General features: G+C 42.1%; 34 non-coding genes across 34 annotated transcripts; 12 read left to right on the forward strand and 22 right to left on the reverse strand.

The window, feature by feature from the left end:
• Window positions 1-262: 262 nt before the first annotated feature.
• LOC149965231 (signal recognition particle RNA) lies at window positions 263-562 on the reverse strand. Its single transcript, XR_016473169.1, has one exon.
• Window positions 563-698: 136 nt separating this feature from the next.
• TRNAK-UUU (transfer RNA lysine (anticodon UUU)) lies at window positions 699-771 on the forward strand. Its single transcript has one exon. It is a non-coding gene; the product is annotated as a tRNA-Lys (tRNA).
• Window positions 772-1,201: 430 nt separating this feature from the next.
• Window positions 1,202-1,500, reverse strand: LOC149965233 (signal recognition particle RNA). The gene has a single exon (XR_016473139.1).
• Window positions 1,501-1,636: 136 nt separating this feature from the next.
• TRNAK-UUU (transfer RNA lysine (anticodon UUU)) lies at window positions 1,637-1,709 on the forward strand. The gene has a single exon. It is a non-coding gene; the product is annotated as a tRNA-Lys (tRNA).
• Window positions 1,710-2,141: 432 nt separating this feature from the next.
• Window positions 2,142-2,440, reverse strand: LOC149965235 (signal recognition particle RNA). The gene has a single exon (XR_016474147.1).
• A 136-nt stretch (window positions 2,441-2,576) lies between these two features.
• Window positions 2,577-2,649, forward strand: TRNAK-UUU (transfer RNA lysine (anticodon UUU)). The gene has a single exon. It is a non-coding gene; the product is annotated as a tRNA-Lys (tRNA).
• Window positions 2,650-3,080: 431 nt separating this feature from the next.
• Window positions 3,081-3,379, reverse strand: LOC149965237 (signal recognition particle RNA). Its single transcript, XR_016473899.1, has one exon.
• Window positions 3,380-3,515: 136 nt separating this feature from the next.
• TRNAK-UUU (transfer RNA lysine (anticodon UUU)) lies at window positions 3,516-3,588 on the forward strand. Its single transcript has one exon. It is a non-coding gene; the product is annotated as a tRNA-Lys (tRNA).
• A 431-nt stretch (window positions 3,589-4,019) lies between these two features.
• LOC149965239 (signal recognition particle RNA) lies at window positions 4,020-4,318 on the reverse strand. Its single transcript, XR_016473951.1, has one exon.
• A 136-nt stretch (window positions 4,319-4,454) lies between these two features.
• TRNAK-UUU (transfer RNA lysine (anticodon UUU)) lies at window positions 4,455-4,527 on the forward strand. The gene has a single exon. It is a non-coding gene; the product is annotated as a tRNA-Lys (tRNA).
• Window positions 4,528-4,958: 431 nt separating this feature from the next.
• LOC149965241 (signal recognition particle RNA) lies at window positions 4,959-5,257 on the reverse strand. Its single transcript, XR_016473558.1, has one exon.
• Window positions 5,258-5,393: 136 nt separating this feature from the next.
• On the forward strand, window positions 5,394-5,466 carry TRNAK-UUU (transfer RNA lysine (anticodon UUU)). The gene has a single exon. It is a non-coding gene; the product is annotated as a tRNA-Lys (tRNA).
• A 431-nt stretch (window positions 5,467-5,897) lies between these two features.
• On the reverse strand, window positions 5,898-6,196 carry LOC149965243 (signal recognition particle RNA). Its single transcript, XR_016473881.1, has one exon.
• Window positions 6,197-6,332: 136 nt separating this feature from the next.
• Window positions 6,333-6,405, forward strand: TRNAK-UUU (transfer RNA lysine (anticodon UUU)). Its single transcript has one exon. It is a non-coding gene; the product is annotated as a tRNA-Lys (tRNA).
• A 431-nt stretch (window positions 6,406-6,836) lies between these two features.
• LOC149965245 (signal recognition particle RNA) lies at window positions 6,837-7,134 on the reverse strand. Its single transcript, XR_016473571.1, has one exon.
• A 136-nt stretch (window positions 7,135-7,270) lies between these two features.
• TRNAK-UUU (transfer RNA lysine (anticodon UUU)) lies at window positions 7,271-7,343 on the forward strand. The gene has a single exon. It is a non-coding gene; the product is annotated as a tRNA-Lys (tRNA).
• Window positions 7,344-7,774: 431 nt separating this feature from the next.
• On the reverse strand, window positions 7,775-8,072 carry LOC149965247 (signal recognition particle RNA). Its single transcript, XR_016473572.1, has one exon.
• Window positions 8,073-8,208: 136 nt separating this feature from the next.
• Window positions 8,209-8,281, forward strand: TRNAK-UUU (transfer RNA lysine (anticodon UUU)). Its single transcript has one exon. It is a non-coding gene; the product is annotated as a tRNA-Lys (tRNA).
• Window positions 8,282-8,712: 431 nt separating this feature from the next.
• On the reverse strand, window positions 8,713-9,011 carry LOC149965249 (signal recognition particle RNA). Its single transcript, XR_016473580.1, has one exon.
• A 136-nt stretch (window positions 9,012-9,147) lies between these two features.
• Window positions 9,148-9,220, forward strand: TRNAK-UUU (transfer RNA lysine (anticodon UUU)). The gene has a single exon. It is a non-coding gene; the product is annotated as a tRNA-Lys (tRNA).
• Window positions 9,221-9,652: 432 nt separating this feature from the next.
• Window positions 9,653-9,951, reverse strand: LOC149965251 (signal recognition particle RNA). Its single transcript, XR_016473559.1, has one exon.
• A 640-nt stretch (window positions 9,952-10,591) lies between these two features.
• Window positions 10,592-10,890, reverse strand: LOC149965252 (signal recognition particle RNA). Its single transcript, XR_016473114.1, has one exon.
• A 641-nt stretch (window positions 10,891-11,531) lies between these two features.
• LOC149965253 (signal recognition particle RNA) lies at window positions 11,532-11,830 on the reverse strand. Its single transcript, XR_016473112.1, has one exon.
• A 640-nt stretch (window positions 11,831-12,470) lies between these two features.
• Window positions 12,471-12,769, reverse strand: LOC149965254 (signal recognition particle RNA). Its single transcript, XR_016473969.1, has one exon.
• A 136-nt stretch (window positions 12,770-12,905) lies between these two features.
• Window positions 12,906-12,978, forward strand: TRNAK-UUU (transfer RNA lysine (anticodon UUU)). Its single transcript has one exon. It is a non-coding gene; the product is annotated as a tRNA-Lys (tRNA).
• Window positions 12,979-13,410: 432 nt separating this feature from the next.
• Window positions 13,411-13,709, reverse strand: LOC149965256 (signal recognition particle RNA). The gene has a single exon (XR_016474129.1).
• A 136-nt stretch (window positions 13,710-13,845) lies between these two features.
• Window positions 13,846-13,918, forward strand: TRNAK-UUU (transfer RNA lysine (anticodon UUU)). Its single transcript has one exon. It is a non-coding gene; the product is annotated as a tRNA-Lys (tRNA).
• Window positions 13,919-14,350: 432 nt separating this feature from the next.
• LOC149965258 (signal recognition particle RNA) lies at window positions 14,351-14,649 on the reverse strand. Its single transcript, XR_016473560.1, has one exon.
• Window positions 14,650-15,289: 640 nt separating this feature from the next.
• Window positions 15,290-15,588, reverse strand: LOC149965259 (signal recognition particle RNA). The gene has a single exon (XR_016474808.1).
• Window positions 15,589-16,230: 642 nt separating this feature from the next.
• LOC149965260 (signal recognition particle RNA) lies at window positions 16,231-16,529 on the reverse strand. Its single transcript, XR_016474133.1, has one exon.
• Window positions 16,530-17,170: 641 nt separating this feature from the next.
• LOC149965261 (signal recognition particle RNA) lies at window positions 17,171-17,469 on the reverse strand. The gene has a single exon (XR_016474181.1).
• Window positions 17,470-18,110: 641 nt separating this feature from the next.
• On the reverse strand, window positions 18,111-18,409 carry LOC149965262 (signal recognition particle RNA). Its single transcript, XR_016473620.1, has one exon.
• Window positions 18,410-19,050: 641 nt separating this feature from the next.
• On the reverse strand, window positions 19,051-19,349 carry LOC149965263 (signal recognition particle RNA). Its single transcript, XR_016472938.1, has one exon.
• Window positions 19,350-19,989: 640 nt separating this feature from the next.
• Window positions 19,990-20,288, reverse strand: LOC149965264 (signal recognition particle RNA). The gene has a single exon (XR_016473621.1).
• Between the last annotated feature and the right edge of the window lie 568 nt (window positions 20,289-20,856).

The raw sequence follows: 20,856 nt of genomic DNA on the forward strand, positions 1-20,856 counted from the left end.
TAAGAAACGTTCGGCCGATCTGATTAAGGATTTATTCGTGATCTTGAAAAAAAACGGAAGTTATGTAATTCGAAATCCAAAAATTAAACTATTTACCGACGTTCGTCTGGCATTGATAGAGATGACAATTGGTCACTGTCACCAACATTATTTATCGTCGGCGATAATGGAATTTTTAAAAAAAAGTTTTGTTTTCCAAAAATATTCCCGTTTTTTTCTTTTTCATAGCAACTCTTTTTCATGTTAGTTTAAACAAAAGCCAAAAGAATCGAGTTTTGACTTTCTTGGGTGGTCTGATAATCAGACCCTGTTCGTTAACGCAACCCTACGACGGTTTTCCGCAAGTACTTTTGCTTGCTGCATTTCTGCCCTAAGCCGCTACGTACCTCGTTAAGAAACCAGGTTCACTTCGAGCTCCCCCGAGCGCACCATATTGACGGTAAACTTCGTGCGGACGTTAAATCTCCACAGCGTGATGATCATCAGAGTCTCAACCCTCACACCATCCTCGAATTCCGACTTCCAAGACGCTGGATTACAAGAGGACGCCACTCCTCCCAGTCAACGACGCTTCTCGAGTTGCGACCTTTCAATCGTTAGAACGTCCCTAACGAAATATGGTTAAAATGTTATATTAACTGGAGAGAATAAATGTCCCGTCCATTACCACATTTTTCATGAAGATAGAATACGGCAGAGCCCGGATAGCTCAGTCGGTAGAGCGTTAGGCTTTTAACCTAACGGTCCTGGGTTCGAGCCCCAGTTCGGGCGGGTAAATGTAGCGATTTTTTATTCGTTGTCAGTTTTATAACTAACGGCAATGTAACGGCTTTTCCGCTTTGAGAAACGCTCAATTTGCTTAGTCTGGAGAACCTTAAACAAATCATTTAACGGTCCGGGGTAGAGCCGCAGCTTGAAAGTCGTTCCTTTAATTTGATCTTAAGAAACGTTCGGCCGATCTGATTAAGGATTTATTCGTGACCTTGAAAAAAACGGAAGTTATGTAATTCGAAATCCAAAAATTAAACTTTTTACCGACGTTCGTCTGGCATTGATAAAGATGACAATTGGTCACTGTCACCAACATTATTTATCGTCGGCGATAATGGAATTTTTAAAAAAAAGTTTTGTTTTCAAAAAATATTCCCGTTTTTTTCTTTTTCATAGCAACTCTTTTTCATGTTAGTTTAAACAAAAGCCAAAAGAATCGAGTTTGACTTTCTTGGGTGGTCTGATAATCAGACCCTGTTCGTAAACGCAACCCTACGACGGTTTTCCGCAAGTACTTTTGCTTGCTGCATTTCTGCCCTAAGCCGCTACGTACCTCGTTAAGAAACCAGGTTCACTTCGAGCTCCCCCAAGCGCACCATATTGACGGTAAACTTCGTGCGGACGTTAAATCTCCACAGCGTGATGATCATCAGAGTCTCAACCCTCACACCATCCTCGAATTCCGACTTCCAAGACGCTGGATTACAAGAGGACGCCACTCCTCCCAGTCAACGACGCTTCTCGAGTTGCGACCTTTCAATCGTTAGAACGTCCCTAACGAAATATGGTTAAAATGTTATATTAACTGGAGAGAATAAATGTCCCGTCCATTACCACATTTTTCATGAAGATAGAATACGGCAGAGCCCGGATAGCTCAGTCGGTAGAGCGTTAGGCTTTTAACCTAACGGTCCTGGGTTCGAGCCCCAGTTCGGGCGGGTAAATGTAGCGATTTTTTATTCGTTGTCAGTTTTATAACTAACGGCAATGTAACGGCTTTTCCGCTTTGAGAAACGCTCAATTTGCTTAGTCTGGAGAAACTTAAACAAATCATTTAACGGTTCGGGGTAGAGCCGCAGCTTGAAAGTCGTTCCTTTAATTTGATCTTAAGAAACGTTCGGCCGATCTGATTAAGGATTTATTCGTGACCTTGAAAAAAAACGGAAGTTATGTCATTCGAAATCCAAAAATTAAACTATTTACCGACGTTCGTCTGGCATTGATAGAGATGACAATTGGTCATTGTAACCAACATTATTTATCGTCGGCGATAATGGAATTTTTAAAAAAAAAGTTTTGTTTTCCAAAAATATTCCCGTTTTTTTCTTTTTCATAGCAACTCTTTTTCATGTTAGTTTAAACAAAAGCCAAAAGAATCGAGTTTGACTTTCTTGGGTGGTCTGATAATCAGACCCTGCTCTTAAACGCAACCCTACGACGGTTTTCCGCGGGTACTTTTGCTTGCTGCATTTCTGCCCTAAGCCGCTACGTACCTCGTTAAGAAACCTGGTTCACTTCGAGCTTCCCCGAGCGCACCATATTGACGGTAAACTTCGTGCGGACGTTAAATCTCCACAGCGTGATGATCATCCGAGTCTCCACCCTCACACCATCCTCGAATTCCGACTTCCAAGACGCTGGATTACAAGAGGACGCCACTCCTCCCAGTCAACGACGCTTCTCGAGTTGCGACCTTTCAATCGTTAGAACGTCCCTAACGAAATATGGTTAAAATGTTATATTAACTGGAGAGAATAAATGTCCCGTCCATTACCACATTTTTCATGAAGATAGAATACGGCAGAGCCCGGATAGCTCAGTCGGTAGAGCGTTAGGCTTTTAACCTAACGGTCCTGGGTTCGAGCCCCAGTTCGGGCGGGTAAATGTAGCGATTTTTTATTCGTTGTCAGTTTTATAACTAACGGCAATGTAACGGCTTTTCCGCTTTGAGAAACGCTCAATTTGCTTAGTCTGGAGAAACTTAAACAAATCATTTAACGGTCCGGGGTAGAGCCGCAGCTTGAAAGTCGTTCCTTTAATTTGATCTTAAGAAACGTTCGGCCGATCTGATTAAGGATTTATTCGTGACCTTGAAAAAAAACGGAAGTTATGTCATTCGAAATCCAAAAATTAAACTATTTACCGACGTTCGTCTGGCATTGATAGAGATGACAATTGGTCACTGTCACCAACATTATTTATCGTCGGCGATAATGGAATTTTTAAAAAAAAGTTTTGTTTTCAAAAAATATTCCCGTTTTTTTCTTTTTCATAGCAACTCTTTTTCATGTTAGTTTAAACAAAAGCCAAAAGAATCGAGTTTGACTTTCTTGGGTGGTCTGATAATCAGACCCTGCTCTTAAACGCAACCCTATGACGGTTTTCCGCGGGTACTTTTGCTTGCTGCATTTCTGCCCAAAGCCGGTACGTACCTCGTTAAGAAACCTGGTTCACTCCGAGCTCCCCCGAGCGCACCATATTGACGGTAAACTTCGTGCGGACGTTAAATCTCCACAGCGTGATGATCATCAGAGTCTCCACCCTCATACCATCCTCGAATTCCGACTTCCAAGACGCTGGATTACAAGAGGACGCCACTCCTCCCAGTCAACGACGCTTCTCGAGTTGCGACCTTTCAATCGTTAGAACGTCCCTAACGAAATATGGTTAAAATGTTATATTAACTGGAGAGAATAAATGTCCCGTCCATTACCACATTTTTCATGAAGATAGAATACGGCAGAGCCCGGATAGCTCAGTCGGTAGAGCGTTAGGCTTTTAACCTAACGGTCCTGGGTTCGAGCCCCAGTTCGGGCGGGTAAATGTAGCGATTTTTTATTCGTTGTCAGTTTTATAACTAACGGCAATGTAACGGCTTTTCCGCTTTGAGAAACGCTCAATTTGCTTAGTCTGGAGAAACTTAAACAAATAATTTAACGGTCCGGGGTAGAGCCGCAGCTTGAAAGTCGTTCCTTTAATTTGATCTTAAGAAACGTTCGGCCGATCTGATTAAGGATTTATTCGTGACCTTGAAAAAAAACGGAAGTTATGTCATTCGAAATCCAAAAATTAAACTATTTACCGACGTTCGTCTGGCATTGATAGAGATGACAATTGGTCATTGTAACCAACATTATTTATCGTCGGCGATAATGGAATTTTTAAAAAAAAGTTTTGTTTTCCAAAAATATTCCCGTTTTTTTCTTTTTCATAGCAACTCTTTTTCATGTTAGTTTAAACAAAAGCCAAAAGAATCGAGTTTGACTTTCTTGGGTGGTCTGATAATCAGACCCTGCTCTTAAACGCAACCCTACGACGGTTTTCCGCGGGTACTTTTGCTTGCTGCATTTCTGCCCTAAGCCGCTACGTACCTCGTTAAGAAACCTGGTTCACTTCGAGCTCCCCCGAGCGCACCATATTGACGGTAAACTTCGTGCGGACGTTAAATCTCCACAGCGTGATGATCATCTGAGTCTCCACCCTCACACCATCCTCGAATTCCGACTTCCAAGACGCTGGATTACAAGAGGACGCCACTCCTCCCAGTCAACGACGCTTCTCGAGTTGCGACCTTTCAATCGTTAGAACGTCCCTAACGAAATATGGTTAAAATGTTATATTAACTGGAGAGAATAAATGTCCCGTCCATTACCACATTTTTCATGAAGATAGAATACGGCAGAGCCCGGATAGCTCAGTCGGTAGAGCGTTAGGCTTTTAACCTAACGGTCCTGGGTTCGAGCCCCAGTTCGGGCGGGTAAATGTAGCGATTTTTTATTCGTTGTCAGTTTTATAACTAACGGCAATGTAACGGCTTTTCCGCTTTGAGAAACGCTCAATTTGCTTAGTCTGGAGAAACTTAAACAAATCATTTAACGGTCCGGGGTAGAGCCGCAGCTTGAAAGTCGTTCCTTTAATTTGATCTTAAGAAACGTTCGGCCGATCTGATTAAGGATTTATTCGTGACCTTGAAAAAAAACGGAAGTTATGTCATTCGAAATCCAAAAATTAAACTATTTACCGACGTTCGTCTGGCATTGATAGAGATGACAATTGGTCATTGTAACCAACATTATTTATCGTCGGCGATAATGGAATTTTTAAAAAAAAGTTTTGTTTTCCAAAAATATTCCCGTTTTTTTCTTTTTCATAGCAACTCTTTTTCATGTTAGTTTAAACAAAAGCCAAAAGAATCGAGTTTGACTTTCTTGGGTGGTCTGATAATCAGACCCTGCTCTTAAACGCAACCCTACGACGGTTTTCCGCGGGTACTTTTGCTTGCTGCATTTCTGCCCTAAGCCGCTACGTACCTCGTTAAGAAACCTGGTTCACTTCGAGCTCCCCCGAGCGCACCATATTGACGGTAAACTTCGTGCGGACGTTAAATCTCCACAGCGTGATGATCATCAGAGTCTCCACCCTCACACCATCCTCGAATTCCGACTTCCAAGACGCTGGATTACAAGAGGACGCCACTCCTCCCAGTCAACCACGCTTCTCGAGTTGCGACCTTTCAATCGTTAGAACGTCCCTAACGAAATATGGTTAAAATGTTATATTAACTGGAGAGAATAAATGTCCCGTCCATTACCACATTTTTCATGAAGATAGAATACGGCAGAGCCCGGATAGCTCAGTCGGTAGAGCGTTAGGCTTTTAACCTAACGGTCCTGGGTTCGAGCCCCAGTTCGGGCGGGTAAATGTAGCAATTTTTTATTCGTTGTCAGTTTTATAACTAACGGCAATGTAACGGCTTTTCCGCTTTGAGAAACGCTCAATTTGTTTAGTCTGGAGAACCTTAAACAAATCATTTAACGGTCCGGGGTAGAGCCGCAGCTTGAAAGTCGTTCCTTTAATTTGATCTTAAGAAACGTTCGGCCGGTCTGATTAAGGATTTATTCGTGACCTTGGAAAAAAACGGAAGTTATGTAATTCGAAATCCAAAAATTAAACTATTTACCGACGTTCGTCTGGCATTGATAGAGATGACAATTGGTCACTGTCACCAACAATATTTATCGTCGGCGATAATGGAATTTTTAAAAAAAAGTTTTGTTTTCAAAAAATATTCCCGTTTTTTTCTTTTTCATAGCAACTCTTTTTCATGTTAGTTTAAACAAAAGCCAAAAGAATCGAGTTTGACTTTCTTGGGTGGTCTGATAATCAGACCCTGCTCTTAAACGCAACCCTACGACGGTTTTCCGCGGGTACTTTTGCTTGCTGCATTTCTGCCCTAAGCCGCTACGTACCTCGTTAAGAAACCTGGTTCACTTCGAGTTCCCCCGAGCGCACCATATTGACGGTAAACTTCGTGCGGACGTTAAATCTCCACAGCGTGATGATCATCAGAGTCTCCACCCTCCTACCATCCTCGAATTCCGACTTCCAAGACGCTGGATTACAAGAGGACGCCACTCCTCCCAGTCAACGACGCTTCTCGAGTTGCGACCTTTCAATCGTTAGAACGTCCCTAACGAAATATGGTTAAAATGTTATATTAACTGGAGAGAATAAATGTCCCGTCCATTACCACATTTTTCATGAAGATAGAATACGGCAGAGCCCGGATAGCTCAGTCGGTAGAGCGTTAAGCTTTTAACCTAACGGTCCTGGGTTCGAGCCCCAGTTCGGGCGGGTAAATGTAGCGATTTTTTATTCGTTGCCGGTTTTATAACTAACGTTAATGTAACGTCTTTTCCGCTTTGAGAAACGCTAAATTTGCTTAGTCTGGAGAACCTTAAACAAATCATTTAACGGTCCGAGGTAGAGCCGCAGCTTGAAAGTCATTCCTTTAATTTGAACTTAAGAAACGTTCGGCCGATCTGATTAAGGATTTATTCGTGACCTTGGAAAAAAACGGAACTTATGTAATTCGAAATCCAAAAATTAAACTATTTACCGACGTTCGTCTGGCATTGATAGAGATGACAATTGGTCACTGTCACCAACATTATTTATCGTCGGCGATAATGGAATTTTTAAAAAAAAGTTTTGTTTTCAAAAAATATTCCCGTTTTTTTCTTTTTCATAGCAACTCTTTTTCATGTTAGTTTAAACAAAAGCCAAAAGAATCGAGTTTGACTTTCTTGGGTGTCTGATAATCAGACCCTGCTCTTAAACGCAACCCTACGACGGTTTTCCGCGGGTACTTTTGCTTGCTGCATTTCTGCCCTAAGCCGCTACGTACCTCGTTAAGAAACCTGGTTCACTCCGAGCTCCCCCGAGCGCACCATATTGACGGTAAACTTCGTGCGGACGTTTAATCTCCACAGCGTGATGATCATCAGAGTCTCCACCCTCATACCATCCTCGAATTCCGACTTCCAAGATGCTGGATTACAAGAGGACGCCACTCCTCCCAGTCAACGACGCTTCTCGAGTTGCGACCTTTCAATCGTTAGAACGTCCCTAACGAAATATGGTTAAAATGTTATATTAACTGGAGAGAATAAATGTCCCGTCCATTACCACATTTTTCATGAAGATAGAATACGGCAGAGCCCGGATAGCTCAGTCGGTAGAGCGTTAAGCTTTTAACCTAACGGTCCTGGGTTCGAGCCCCAGTTCGGGCGGGTAAATGTAGCGATTTTTTATTCGTTGCCGGTTTTATAACTAACGTTAATGTAACGTCTTTTCCGCTTTGAGAAACGCTAAATTTGCTTAGTCTGGAGAACCTTAAACAAATCATTTAACGGTCCGAGGTAGAGCCGCAGCTTGAAAGTCATTCCTTTAATTTGAACTTAAGAAACGTTCGGCCGATCTGATTAAGGATTTATTCGTGACCTTGGAAAAAAACGGAACTTATGTAATTCGAAATCCAAAAATTAAACTATTTACCGACGTTCGTCTGGCATTGATAGAGATGACAATTGGTCACTGTCACCAACATTATTTATCGTCGGCGATAATGGAATTTTTAAAAAAAAGTTTTGTTTTCAAAAAATATTCCCGTTTTTTTCTTTTTCATAGCAACTCTTTTTCATGTTAGTTTAAACAAAAGCCAAAAGAATCGAGTTTGACTTTCTTGGGTGTCTGATAATCAGACCCTGCTCTTAAACGCAACCCTACGACGGTTTTCCGCGGGTACTTTTGCTTGCTGCATTTCTGCCCTAAGCCGCTACGTACCTCGTTAAGAAACCTGGTTCACTCCGAGCTCCCCCGAGCGCACCATATTGACGGTAAACTTCGTGCGGACGTTTAATCTCCACAGCGTGATGATCATCAGAGTCTCCACCCTCATACCATCCTCGAATTCCGACTTCCAAGATGCTGGATTACAAGAGGACGCCACTCCTCCCAGTCAACGACGCTTCTCGAGTTGCGACCTTTCAATCGTTAGAACGTCCCTAACGAAATATGGTTAAAATGTTATATTAACTGGAGAGAATAAATGTCCCGTCCATTACCACATTTTTCATGAAGATAGAATACGGCAGAGCCCGGATAGCTCAGTCGGTAGAGCGTTAGGCTTTTAACCTAACGGTCCTGGGTTCGAGCCCCAGTTCGGGCGGGTAAATGTAGCGATTTTTTATTCGTTGCCGGTTTTATAACTAACGGCAATGTAACGTCTTTTCCGCTTTGAGAAACGCTAAATTTGCTTAGTCTGGAGAACCTTAAACAAATCATTTAACGGTCCGGGGTAGAGCCGCAGCTTGAAAGTCGTTCCTTTAATTTGAACTTAAGAAACGTTCGGCCGATCTGATTAAGGATTTATTCGTGACCTTGGAAAAAAACGGAACTTATGTAATTCGAAATCCAAAAATTAAACTATTTACCGACGTTCGTCTGGCATTGATAGAGATGACAATTGGTCACTGTCACCAACATTATTTATCGTCGGCGATAATGGAATTTTTAAAAAAAAGTTTTGTTTTCAAAAAATATTCCCGTTTTTTTCTTTTTCATAGCAACTCTTTTTCATGTTAGTTTAAACAAAAGCCAAAAGAATCGAGTTTGACTTTCTTGGGTGGTCTGATAATCAGACCCTGCTCTTAAACGCAACCCTACGACGGTTTTCCGCGGGTACTTTTGCTTGCTGCATTTCTGCCCTAAGCCGCTAAGTACCTCGTTAAGAAACCTGGTTCACTTCGAGCTCCCCCAAGCGCACCATATTGACGGTAAACTTCGTGCGGACGTTAAATCTCCACAGCGTGATGATCATCAGAGTCTCCACCCTCACACCATCCTCGAATTCCGACTTCCAAGACGCTGGATTACAAGAGGACGCCACTCCTCCCAGTCAACGACGCTTCTCGAGTTGCGACCTTTCAATCGTTAGAACGTCCCTAACGAAATATGGTTAAAATGTTATATTAACTGGAGAGAATAAATGTCCCGTCCATTATTACATTTTTCATGAAGATACAATACGGCAGAGCCCGGATAGCTCAGTCGGTAGAGCGTTAGGCTTTTAACCTAACGGTCCTGGGTTCGAGCCCCAGTTCGGGCGGGTAAATGTAGCGATTTTTTATTCGTTGTCAGTTTTATAACTAGCGGCAATGTAACGGCATTTCCGCTTTGAGAAACGCTCAATTTGCTTAGTCTGGAGAACCTTAAAAAAATCATTTAACGGTCCGGGGTAGAGCCGCAGCTTGAAAGTCGTTCCTTTAATTTGATCTTAAGAAACGTTCGGCCGATCTGATTAAGGATTTATTCGTGACCTTGAAAAAAAAACGGAAGTTATGTGATTCGAAATCCAAAAATTAAACTATTTACCGACGTTCGTCTGGCATTGATAGAGATGACAATTGGTCACTGTCACCAACATTATTTATCGTCGGCGATAATGGAATTTTTTAAAAAAAGTTTTGTTTTCAAAAAATATTCCCGTTTTTTTCTTTTTCATAGCAACTCTTTTTCATGTTAGTTTAAACAAAAGCCAAAAGAATCGAGTTTGACTTTCTTGGGTGGTCTGATAATCAGACCCTGCTCTTAAACGCAACCCTACGACGGTTTTCCGCGGGTACTTTTGCTTGCTGCATTTCTGCCCTAAGCCGCTACGTACCTCGTTAAGAAACCTGGTTCACTTCGAGCTCCCCCGAGCGCACCATATTGACGGTAAACTTCGTGCGGACGTTAAATCTCCACAGCGTGATGATCATCAGAGTCTCCACCCTCACACCATCCTCGAATTCCGACTTCCAAGACGCTGGATTACAAGAGGACGCCACTCCTCCCAGTCAACGACGCTTCTCGAGTTGCGACCTTTCAATCGTTAGAACGTCCCTAACGAAATATGGTTAAAATGTTATATTAACTGGAGAGAATAAATGTCTCGTCCATTACCACATTTTTCATGACGATAGAATACGGCAGAGCCAGGATAACTCAGTCGGTAGAGCGTTAGGCTTTAAACCTAACGGTCCTGGGTTCGAGCCCCAGTTCGGGCGGGTAAATGTAGCGATTTTATATTCGTTGTCAGTTTTATAACTAACGGCAATGTAACGTCTTTTCCGCTTTGAGAAACGCTCAATTTGCTTAGTCTGGATAACCTTAAACAAATCATTTAACGGTCCGGGGTAGAGCCGCAGCTTGAAAGTCGTTCCTTTAATTTGATCTTAAGAAACGTTCGGCCGATCTGATTAAGGATTTATTCGTGACCTTGAAAAAAAACGGAAGTTATGTAATTCGAAATCCAAAAATTAAACTATTTACCGACGTTCGTCTGGCATTGATAGAGATGACAATTGGTCACTGTCACCAACATTATTTATCGTCGGCGATAATGGAATTTTTAAAAAAAAGTTTTGTTTTCAAAAAATATTCCCGTTTTTTTCTTTTTCATAGCAACTCTTTTTCATCTTAGTTTAAACAAAAGCCAAAAGAATCGAGTTTAACTTTCTTGGGTGGTCTGATAATCAAACCCTGCTCTTAAACGCATACCTACGACGGTTTTCCGCGGGTACTTTTGCTTGTTGCATTTCTGCCCTAAGCCGCTACGTACCTCGTTAAGAAACCTGGTTCACTTCGAGCTCCCCCGAGCGCACCATATTGACGGTAAACTTCGAGCGGACGTTAAATCTCCACAGCGTGATGATCATCAGAGTCTCCACCCTCACACCATCCTGGAATTCCGACTTCCAAGACGCTGGATTACAAGAGGACGCCACTCCTCCCAGTCAACGACGCTTCTCGAGTTGCGACCTTTCAATCGTTAGAACGTCCCTAACGAAATATGGTTAAAATGTTATATTAACTGGAGAGAATAAATGTCTCGTCCATTACCACATTTTTCATGACGATAGAATACGGCAGAGCCAGGATAACTCAGTCGGTAGAGCGTTAGGCTTTTAACCTAACGGTCCTGGGTTCGAGCCCCAGTTCGGGCGGGTAAATGTAGCGATTTTTTATTCGTTGTCAGTTTTATAACTAACGGCAATGTAACGTCTTTTCCGCTTTGAGAAACGCTCAATTTGCTTAGTCTGGAGAACCTTAAACAAATCATTTAACGGTCCGGGGTAGAGCCGCAGCTTGAAAGCCGTTCCTTTAATTTGAACTTAAGAAACGTTCGGCCGATCTGATTAAGGATATATTCGTGACCTTGAAAAAAAAACGGAAGTTATGTAATTCGAAATCCAAAAATTAAACTATTTACCGACGTTCGTCTGGCATTGATAGAGATGACAATTGGTCACTGTCACCAACATTATTTATCGTCGGCGATAATGGAATTTTTAAAAAAAAGTTTTGTTTTCAAAAAATATTCCCGTTTTTTTCTTTTTCATAGCAACTCTTTTTCATCTTAGTTTAAACAAAAGCCAAAAGAATCGAGTTTAACTTTCTTGGGTGGTCTGATAATCAAACCCTGCTCTTAAACGCATACCTACGACGGTTTTCCGCGGGTACTTTTGCTTGTTGCATTTTTGCCCTAAGCCGCTACGTACCTCGTTAAGAAACCTGGTTCACTTCGAGCTCCCCCGAGCGCACCATATTGACGGTAAACTTCGAGCGGACGTTAAATCTCCACAGCGTGATGATCATCAGAGTCTCCACCCTCACACCATCCTCGAATTCCGACTTCCAAGACGCTGGATTACAAGAGGACGCCACTCCTCCCAGTCAACGACGCTTCTCGAGTTGCGACCTTTCAATCGTTAGAACGTCCCTAACGAAATATGGTTAAAATGTTATATTAACTGGAGAGAATAAATGTCTCGTCCATTACCACATTTTTCATGACGATAGAATACGGCAGAGCCAGGATAACTCAGTCGGTAGAGCGTTAGGCTTTTAACCTAACGGTCCTGGGTTCGAGCCCCAGTTCGGGCGGGTAAATGTAGCGATTTTTTATTCGTTGTCAGTTTTATAACTAACGGCAATGTAACGTCTTTTCCGCTTTGAGAAACGCTCAATTTGCTTAGTCTGGATAACCTTAAACAAATCATTTAACGGTCCGGGGTAGAGCCGCAGCTTGAAAGCCGTTCCTTTAATTTGATCTTAAGAAACGTTCGGCCGGTCTGATTAAGGATTTATTCGTGACCTTGAAAAAAAACGGAAGTTATGTAATTCGAAATCCAAAAATTAAACTATTTACCGACGTTCGTCTGGCATTGATAGAGATGACAATTGGTCACTGTCACCAACATTATTTATCGTCGGCGATAATGGAATTTTTAAAAAAAAGTTTTGTTTTCAAAAAATATTCCCGTTTTTTTCTTTTTCATAGCAACTCTTTTTCATGTTAGTTTAAACAAAAGCCAAAAGAATCGAGTTTGACTTTCTTGGGTGGTCTGATAATCAGACCCTGCTCTTAAACGCAACCCTACGACGGTTTTCCGCGGGTACTTTTGCTTGCTGCATTTCTGCCCTAAGCCGCTAAGTACCTCGTTAAGAAACCTGGTTCACTTCGAGCTCCACCAAGCGCACCATATTGACGGTAAACTTCGTGCGGACGTTAAATCTCCACAGCGTGATGATCATCAGAGTCTCCACCCTCACACCATCCTCGAATTCCGACTTCCAAGACGCTGGATTACAAGAGGACGCCACTCCTCCCAGTCAACGACGCTTCTCGAGTTGCGACCTTTCAATCGTTAGAACGTCCCTAACGAAATATGGTTAAAATGTTATATTAACTGGAGAGAATAAATGTCCCGTCCATTACCACATTTTTCATGAAGATAAAATACGGCAGAGCCCGGATAGCTCAGTCGGTAGAGCGTTAGGCTTTTAACCTAATGGTCCTGGGTTCGAGCCCCAGTTCGGGCGGGTTAATGAAGCGATTTTTTATTCGTTGTCAGTTTTATAACTAGCGGCAATGTAACGGCTTTTCCGCTTTGAGAAACGCTCAATTTGCTTAGTCTGGAGAACCTTAAAAAAATCATTTAACGGTCCGGGGTAGAGCCGCAGCTTGAAAGTCGTTCCTTTAATTTGATCTTAAGAAACGTTCGGCCGATCTGATTAAGGATTTATTCGTGACCTTGAAAAAAAAACGGAAGTTATGTAATTCGAAATCCAAAAATTAAACTATTTACCGACGTTCGTCTGGCATTGATAGAGATGACAATTGGTCACTGTCACCAACATTATTTATCGTCGGCGATAATGGAATTTTTAAAAAAAAGTTTTGTTTTCAAAAAATATTCCCGTTTTTTTCTTTTTCATAGCAACTCTTTTTCATGTTAGTTTAAACAAAAGCCAAAACAATCGAGTTTGACTTTCTTGGGTGGTCTGATAATCAGACCCTGCTCTTAAACGCAACCCTACGACGGTTTTCCGCGGGTACTTTTGCTTGCTGCATTTCTGCCCTAAGCCGCTAAGTACCTCGTTAAGAAACCTGGTTCACTTCGAGCTCCCCCAAGCGCACCATATTGACGGTAAACTTCGTGCGGACGTTAAATCTCCACAGCGTGATGATCATCAGAGTCTCCACCCTCACACCATCCTCGAATTCCGACTTCCAAGACGCTGGATTACAAGAGGACGCCACTCCTCCCAGTCAACGACGCTTCTCGAGTTGCGACCTTTCAATCGTTAGAACGTCCCTAACGAAATATGGTTAAAATGTTATATTAACTGGAGAGAATAAATGTCCCGTCCATTACCACATTTTTCATGAAGATAAAATACGGCAGAGCCCGGATAGCTCAGTCGGTAGAGCGTTAGGCTTTTAACCTAATGGTCCTGGGTTCGAGCCCCAGTTCGGGCGGGTTAATGAAGCGATTTTTTATTCGTTGTCAGTTTTATAACTAGCGGCAATGTAACGGCTTTTCCGCTTTGAGAAACGCTCAATTTGCTTAGTCTGGAGAACCTTAAAAAAATCATTTAACGGTCCGGGGTAGAGCCGCAGCTTGAAAGTCGTTCCTTTAATTTGATCTTAAGAAACGTTCGGCCGATCTGATTAAGGATTTATTCGTGACCTTGAAAAAAAAACGGAAGTTATGTAATTCGAAATCCAAAAATTAAACTATTTACCGACGTTCGTCTGGCATTGATAGAGATGACAATTGGTCACTGTCACCAACATTATTTATCGTCGGCGATAATGGAATTTTTTAAAAAAAGTTTTGTTTTCAAAAAATATTCCCGTTTTTTTCTTTTTCATAGCAACTCTTTTTCATGTTAGTTTAAACAAAAGCCAAAAGAATCGAGTTTGACTTTCTTGGGTGGTCTGATAATCAGACCCTGCTCTTAAACGCAACCCTACGACGGTTTTCCGCGGGTACTTTTGCTTGCTGCATTTCTGCCCTAAGCCGCTACGTACCTCGTTAAGAAACCTGGTTCACTTCGAGCTCCCCCGAGCGCACCATATTGACGGTAAACTTCGTGCGGACGTTAAATCTCCACAGCGTGATGATCATCAGAGTCTCCACCCTCACACCATCCTCGAATTCCGACTTCCAAGACGCTGGATTACAAGAGGACGCCACTCCTCCCAGTCAACGACGCTTCTCGAGTTGCGACCTTTCAATCGTTAGAACGTCCCTAACGAAATATGGTTAAAATGTTATATTAACTGGAGAGAATAAATGTCTCGTCCATTACCACATTTTTCATGACGATAGAATACGGCAGAGCCAGGATAACTCAGTCGGTAGAGCGTTAGGCTTTAAACCTAACGGTCCTGGGTTCGAGCCCCAGTTCGGGCGGGTAAATGTAGCGATTTTTTATTCGTTGTCAGTTTTATAACTAACGGCAATGTAACGTCTTTTCCGCTTTGAGAAACGCTCAATTTGCTTAGTCTGGATAACCTTAAACAAATCATTTAACGGTCCGGGGTAGAGCCGCAGCTTGAAAGTCGTTCCTTTAATTTGATCTTAAGAAACGTTCGGCCGATCTGATTAAGGATTTATTCGTGACCTTGAAAAAAAACGGAAGTTATGTAATTCGAAATCCAAAAATTAAACTATTTACCGACGTTCGTCTGGCATTGATAGAGATGACAATTGGTCACTGTCACCAACATTATTTATCGTCGGCGATAATGGAATTTTTAAAAAAAAGTTTTGTTTTCAAAAAATATTCCCGTTTTTTTCTTTTTCATAGCAACTCTTTTTCATCTTAGTTTAAACAAAAGCCAAAAGAATCGAGTTTAACTTTCTTGGGTGGTCTGATAATCAAACCCTGCTCTTAAACGCATACCTACGACGGTTTTCCGCGGGTACTTTTGCTTGTTGCATTTCTGCCCTAAGCCGCTACGTACCTCGTTAAGAAACCTGGTTCACTTCGAGCTCCCCCGAGCGCACCATATTGACGGTAAACTTCGAGCGGACGTTAAATCTCCACAGCGTGATGATCATCAGAGTCTCCACCCTCACACCATCCTCGAATTCCGACTTCCAAGACGCTGGATTACAAGAGGACGCCACTCCTCCCAGTCAACGACGCTTCTCGAGTTGCGACCTTTCAATCGTTAGAACGTCCCTAACGAAATATGGTTAAAATGTTATATTAACTGGAGAGAATAAATGTCTCGTCCATTACCACATTTTTCATGACGATAGAATACGGCAGAGCCAGGATAACTCAGTCGGTAGAGCGTTAGGCTTTTAACCTAACGGTCCTGGGTTCGAGCCCCAGTTCGGGCGGGTAAATGTAGCGATTTTTTATTCGTTGTCAGTTTTATAACTAACGGCAATGTAACGTCTTTTCCGCTTTGAGAAACGCTCAATTTGCTTAGTCTGGATAACCTTAAACAAATCATTTAACGGTCCGGGGTAGAGCCGCAGCTTGAAAGCCGTTCCTTTAATTTGAACTTAAGAAACGTTCGGCCGATCTGATTAAGGATATATTCGTGACCTTGAAAAAAAAACGGAAGTTATGTAATTCGAAATCCAAAAATTAAACTATTTACCGACGTTCGTCTGGCATTGATAGAGATGACAATTGGTCACTGTCACCAACATTATTTATCGTCGGCGATAATGGAATTTTTAAAAAAAAGTTTTGTTTTCAAAAAATATTCCCGTTTTTTTTCTTTTTCATAGCAACTCTTTTTCATCTTAGTTTAAACAAAAGCCAAAAGAATCGAGTTTGACTTTCTTGGGTGGTCTGATAATCAAACCCTGCTCTTAAACGCAACCCTACGACGGTTTTCCGCGGGTACTTTTGCTTGCTGCATTTCTGCCCTAAGCCGCTACGTATCTCGTTAAGAAACCTGGTTCACTTCGAGCTCCCCCGAGCGCACCATATTGACGGTAAACTTCGAGCGGACGTTAAATCTCCACAGCGTGATGATCATCAGAGTCTCCACCCTCACACCATCCTCGAATTCCGACTTCCAAGACGCTGGATTACAAGAGGACGCCACTCCTCCCAGTCAACGACGCTTCTCGAGTTGCGACCTTTCAATCGTTAGAACGTCCCTAACGAAATATGGTTAAAATGTTATATTAACTGGAGAGAATAAATGTCTCGTCCATTACCACATTTTTCATGACGATAGAATACGGCAGAGCCAGGATAACTCAGTCGGTAGAGCGTTAGGCTTTTAACCTAACGGTCCTGGGTTCGAGCCCCAGTTCGGGCGGGTAAATGTAGCGATTTTTTATTCGTTGTCAGTTTTATAACTAACGGCAATGTAACGTCTTTTCCGCTTTGAGAAACGCTCAATTTGCTTAGTCTGGATAACCTTAAACAAATCATTAAACGGTCCGGGGTAGAGCCGCAGCTTGAAAGCCGTTCCTTTAATTTGAACTTAAGAAACGTTCGGCCGATCTGATTAAGGATATATTCGTGACCTTGAAAAAAAAACGGAAGTTATGTAATTCGAAATCCAAAAATTAAACTATTTACCGACGTTCGTCTGGCATTGATAGAGATGACAATTGGTCACTGTCACCAACATTATTTATCGTCGGCGATAATGGAATTTTTAAAAAAAAGTTTTGTTTTCAAAAAATATTCCCGTTTTTTTCTTTTTCATAGCAACTCTTTTTCATCTTAGTTTAAACAAAAGCCAAAAGAATCGAGTTTGACTTTCTTGGGTGGTCTGATAATCAAACCCTGCTCTTAAACGCAACCCTACGACGGTTTTCCGCGGGTACTTTTGCTTGCTGAATTTCTGCCCTAAGCCGCTACGTACCTCGTTAAGAAACCTGGTTCACTTCGAGCTCCCCCGAGCGCACCATATTGACGGTAAACTTCGAGCGGACGTTAAATCTCCACAGCGTGATGATCATCAGAGTCTCCACCCTCACACCATCCTCGAATTCCGACTTCCAAGACGCTGGATTACAAGAGGACGCCACTCCTCCCAGTCAACGACGCTTCTCGAGTTGCGACCTTTCAATCGTTAGAACGTCCCTAACGAAATATGGTTAAAATGTTATATTAACTGGAGAGAATAAATGTCTCGTCCATTACCACATTTTTCATGACGATAGACTACGGCAGAGCCAGGATAACTCAGTCGGTAGAGCGTTAGGCTTTTAACCTAAAGGTCCTGGGTTCGAGCCCCAGTTCGGGCGGGTAAATGTAGCGATTTTTTATTCGTTGTCAGTTTTATAACTAACGGCAATGTAACGTCTTTTCCGCTTTGAGAAACGCTCAATTTGCTTAGTCTGGATAACCTTAAACAAATCATTTAACGGTCCGGGGTAGAGCCGCAGCTTGAAAGCCGTTCCTTTAATTTGAACTTAAGAAACGTTCGGCCGATCTGATTAAGGATATATTCGTGACCTTGAAAAAAAAACGGAAGTTATGTAATTCGAAATCCAAAAATTAAACTATTTACCGACGTTCGTCTGGCATTGATAGAGATGACAATTGGTCACTGTCACCAACATTATTTATCGTCGGCGATAATGGAATTTTTAAAAAAAAGTTTTGTTTTCAAAAAATATTCCCGTTTTTTTCTTTTTCATAGCAACTCTTTTTCATCTTAGTTTAAACAAAAGCCAAAAGAATCGAGTTTGACTTTCTTGGGTGGTCTGATAATCAAACCCTGCTCTTAAACGCAACCCTACGACGGTTTTCCGCGGGTACTTTTGCTTGCTGCATTTCTGCCCTAAGCCGCTACGTACCTCGTTAAGAAACCTGGTTCACTTCGAGCTCCCCCGAGCGCACCATATTGACGGTAAACTTCGAGCGGACGTTAAATCTCCACAGCGTGATGATCATCAGAGTCTCCACCCTCACACCATCCTCGAATTCCGACTTCCAAGACGCTGGATTACAAGAGGACGCCACTCCTCCCAGTCAACGACGCTTCTCGAGTTGCGACCTTTCAATCGTTAGAACGTCCCTAACGAAATATGGTTAAAATGTTATATTAACTGGAGAGAATAAATGTCTCGTCCATTACCACATTTTTCATGACGATAGAATACGGCAGAGCCAGGATAACTCAGTCGGTAGAGCGTTAGGCTTTTAACCTAACGGTCCTGGGTTCGAGCCCCAGTTCGGGCGGGTAAATGTAGCGATTTTTTATTCGTTGCCAGTTTTATAACTAACGGCAATGTAACGTCTTTTCCGCTTTGAGAAACGCTCAATTTGCTTAGTCTGGATAACCTTAAACAAATCATTTAACGGTCCGGGGTAGAGCCGCAGCTTGAAAGCCGTTCCTTTAATTTGAACTTAAGAAACGTTCGGCCGATCTGATTAAGGATATATTCGTGACCTTGAAAAAAAAACGGAAGTTATGTAATTCGAAATCCAAAAATTAAACTATTTACCGACGTTCGTCTGGCATTGATAAAGATGACAATTGGTCACTGTCACCAACATTATTTATCGTCGGCGATAATGGAATTTTTAAAAAAAAGTTTTGTTTTCAAAAAATATTCCCGTTTTTTTCTTTTTCATAGCAACTCTTTTTCATCTTAGTTTAAACAAAAGCCAAAAGAATCGAGTTTGACTTTCTTGGGTGGTCTGATAATCAAACCCTGCTCTTAAACGCAACCCTACGACGGTTTTCCGCATGTACTTTTGCTTGCTGCATTTCTGCCCTAAGCCGCTACGTACCTCGTTAAGAAACCTGGTTCACTTCGAGCTCCCCCGAGCGCACCATATTGACGGTAAACTTCGAGCGGACGTTAAATCTCCACAGCGTGATGATCATCAGAGTCTCCACCCTCACACCATCCTCGAATTCCGACTTCCAAGACGCTGGATTACAAGAGGACGCCACTCCTCCCAGTCAACGACGCTTCTCGAGTTGCGACCTTTCAATCGTTAGAACGTCCCTAACGAAATATGGTTAAAATGTTATATTAACTGGAGAGAATAAATGTCTCGTCCATTACCACATTTTTCATGACGATAGAATACGGCAGAGCCAGGATAACTCAGTCGGTAGAGCGATAGGCTTTTAACCTAACGGTCCTGGGGTCGAGCCCCAGTTCGGGCGGGTAAATGTAGCGATTTTTTATTCGTTGTCAGTTTTATAACTAACGGCAATGTAACGTCTTTTCCGCTTTGAGAAACGCTCAATTTGCTTAGTCTGGATAACCTTAAACAAATCATTTAACGGTCCGGGGTAGAGCCGCAGCTTGAAAGGCGTTCCTTTAATTTGAACTTAAGAAACGTTCGGCCGATCTGATTAAGGATATATTCGTGACCTTGAAAAAAAAACGGAAGTTATGTAATCGAAATCCAAAAATTAAACTATTTACCGACGTTCGTCTGGCATTGATAGAGATGACAATTGGTCACTGTCACCAACATTATTTATCGTCGGCGATAATGGAATTTTTAAAAAAAAGTTTTGTTTTCAAAAAATATTCCCGTTTTTTTCTTTTTCATAGCAACTCTTTTTCATCTTAGTTTAAACAAAAGCCAAAAGAATCGAGTTTGACTTTCTTGGGTGGTCTGATAATCAAACCCTGCTCTTAAACGCAACCCTACGACGGTTTTCCGCGGGTACTTTTGCTTGCTGCATTTCTGCCCTAAGCCGCTACGTACCTCGTTAAGAAACCTGGTTCACTTCGAGCTCCCCCGAGCGCACCATATTGACGGTAAACTTCGAGCGGACGTTAAATCTCCACAGCGTGATGATCATCAGAGTCTCCACCCTCACACCATCCTCGAATTCCGACTTCCAAGACGCTGGATTACAAGAGGACGCCACTCCTCCCAGTCAACGACGCTTCTCGAGTTGCGACCTTTCAATCGTTAGAACGTCCCTAACGAAATATGGTTAAAATGTTATATTAACTGGAGAGAATAAATGTCTCGTCCATTACCACATTTTTCATGACGATAGAATACGGCAGAGCCAGGATAACTCAGTCGGTAGAGCGTTAGGCTTTTAACCTAACGGTCCTGGGTTCGAGCCCCAGTTCGGGCGGGTAAATGTAGCGATTTTTTATTCGTTGTCAGTTTTATAACTAACGGCAATGTAACGTCTTTTCCGCTTTGAGAAACGCTCAATTTGCTTAGTCTGGATAACCTTAAACAAATCATTTAACGGTCCAGGGTAGAGCCGCAGCTTGAAAGGCGTTCCTTTAATTTGAACTTAAGAAACGTTCGGCCGATCTGATTAAGGATATATTCGTGACCTTGAAAAAAAAACGGAAGTTATGTAATTCGAAATCCAAAAATTAAACTATTTACCGACGTTCGTCTGGCATTGATAAAGATGACAATTGGTCACTGTCACCAACATTATTTATCGTCGGCGATAATGGAATTTTTAAAAAAAAGTTT

Source organism: Leiobunum rupestre, chromosome 1, assembly GCF_980474605.1.
Source record: "Leiobunum rupestre chromosome 1, qqLeiRupe1.1.hap1, whole genome shotgun sequence".
In the NCBI taxonomy this organism is placed as follows: Eukaryota; Metazoa; Arthropoda; class Arachnida; order Opiliones; family Sclerosomatidae; genus Leiobunum; species Leiobunum rupestre.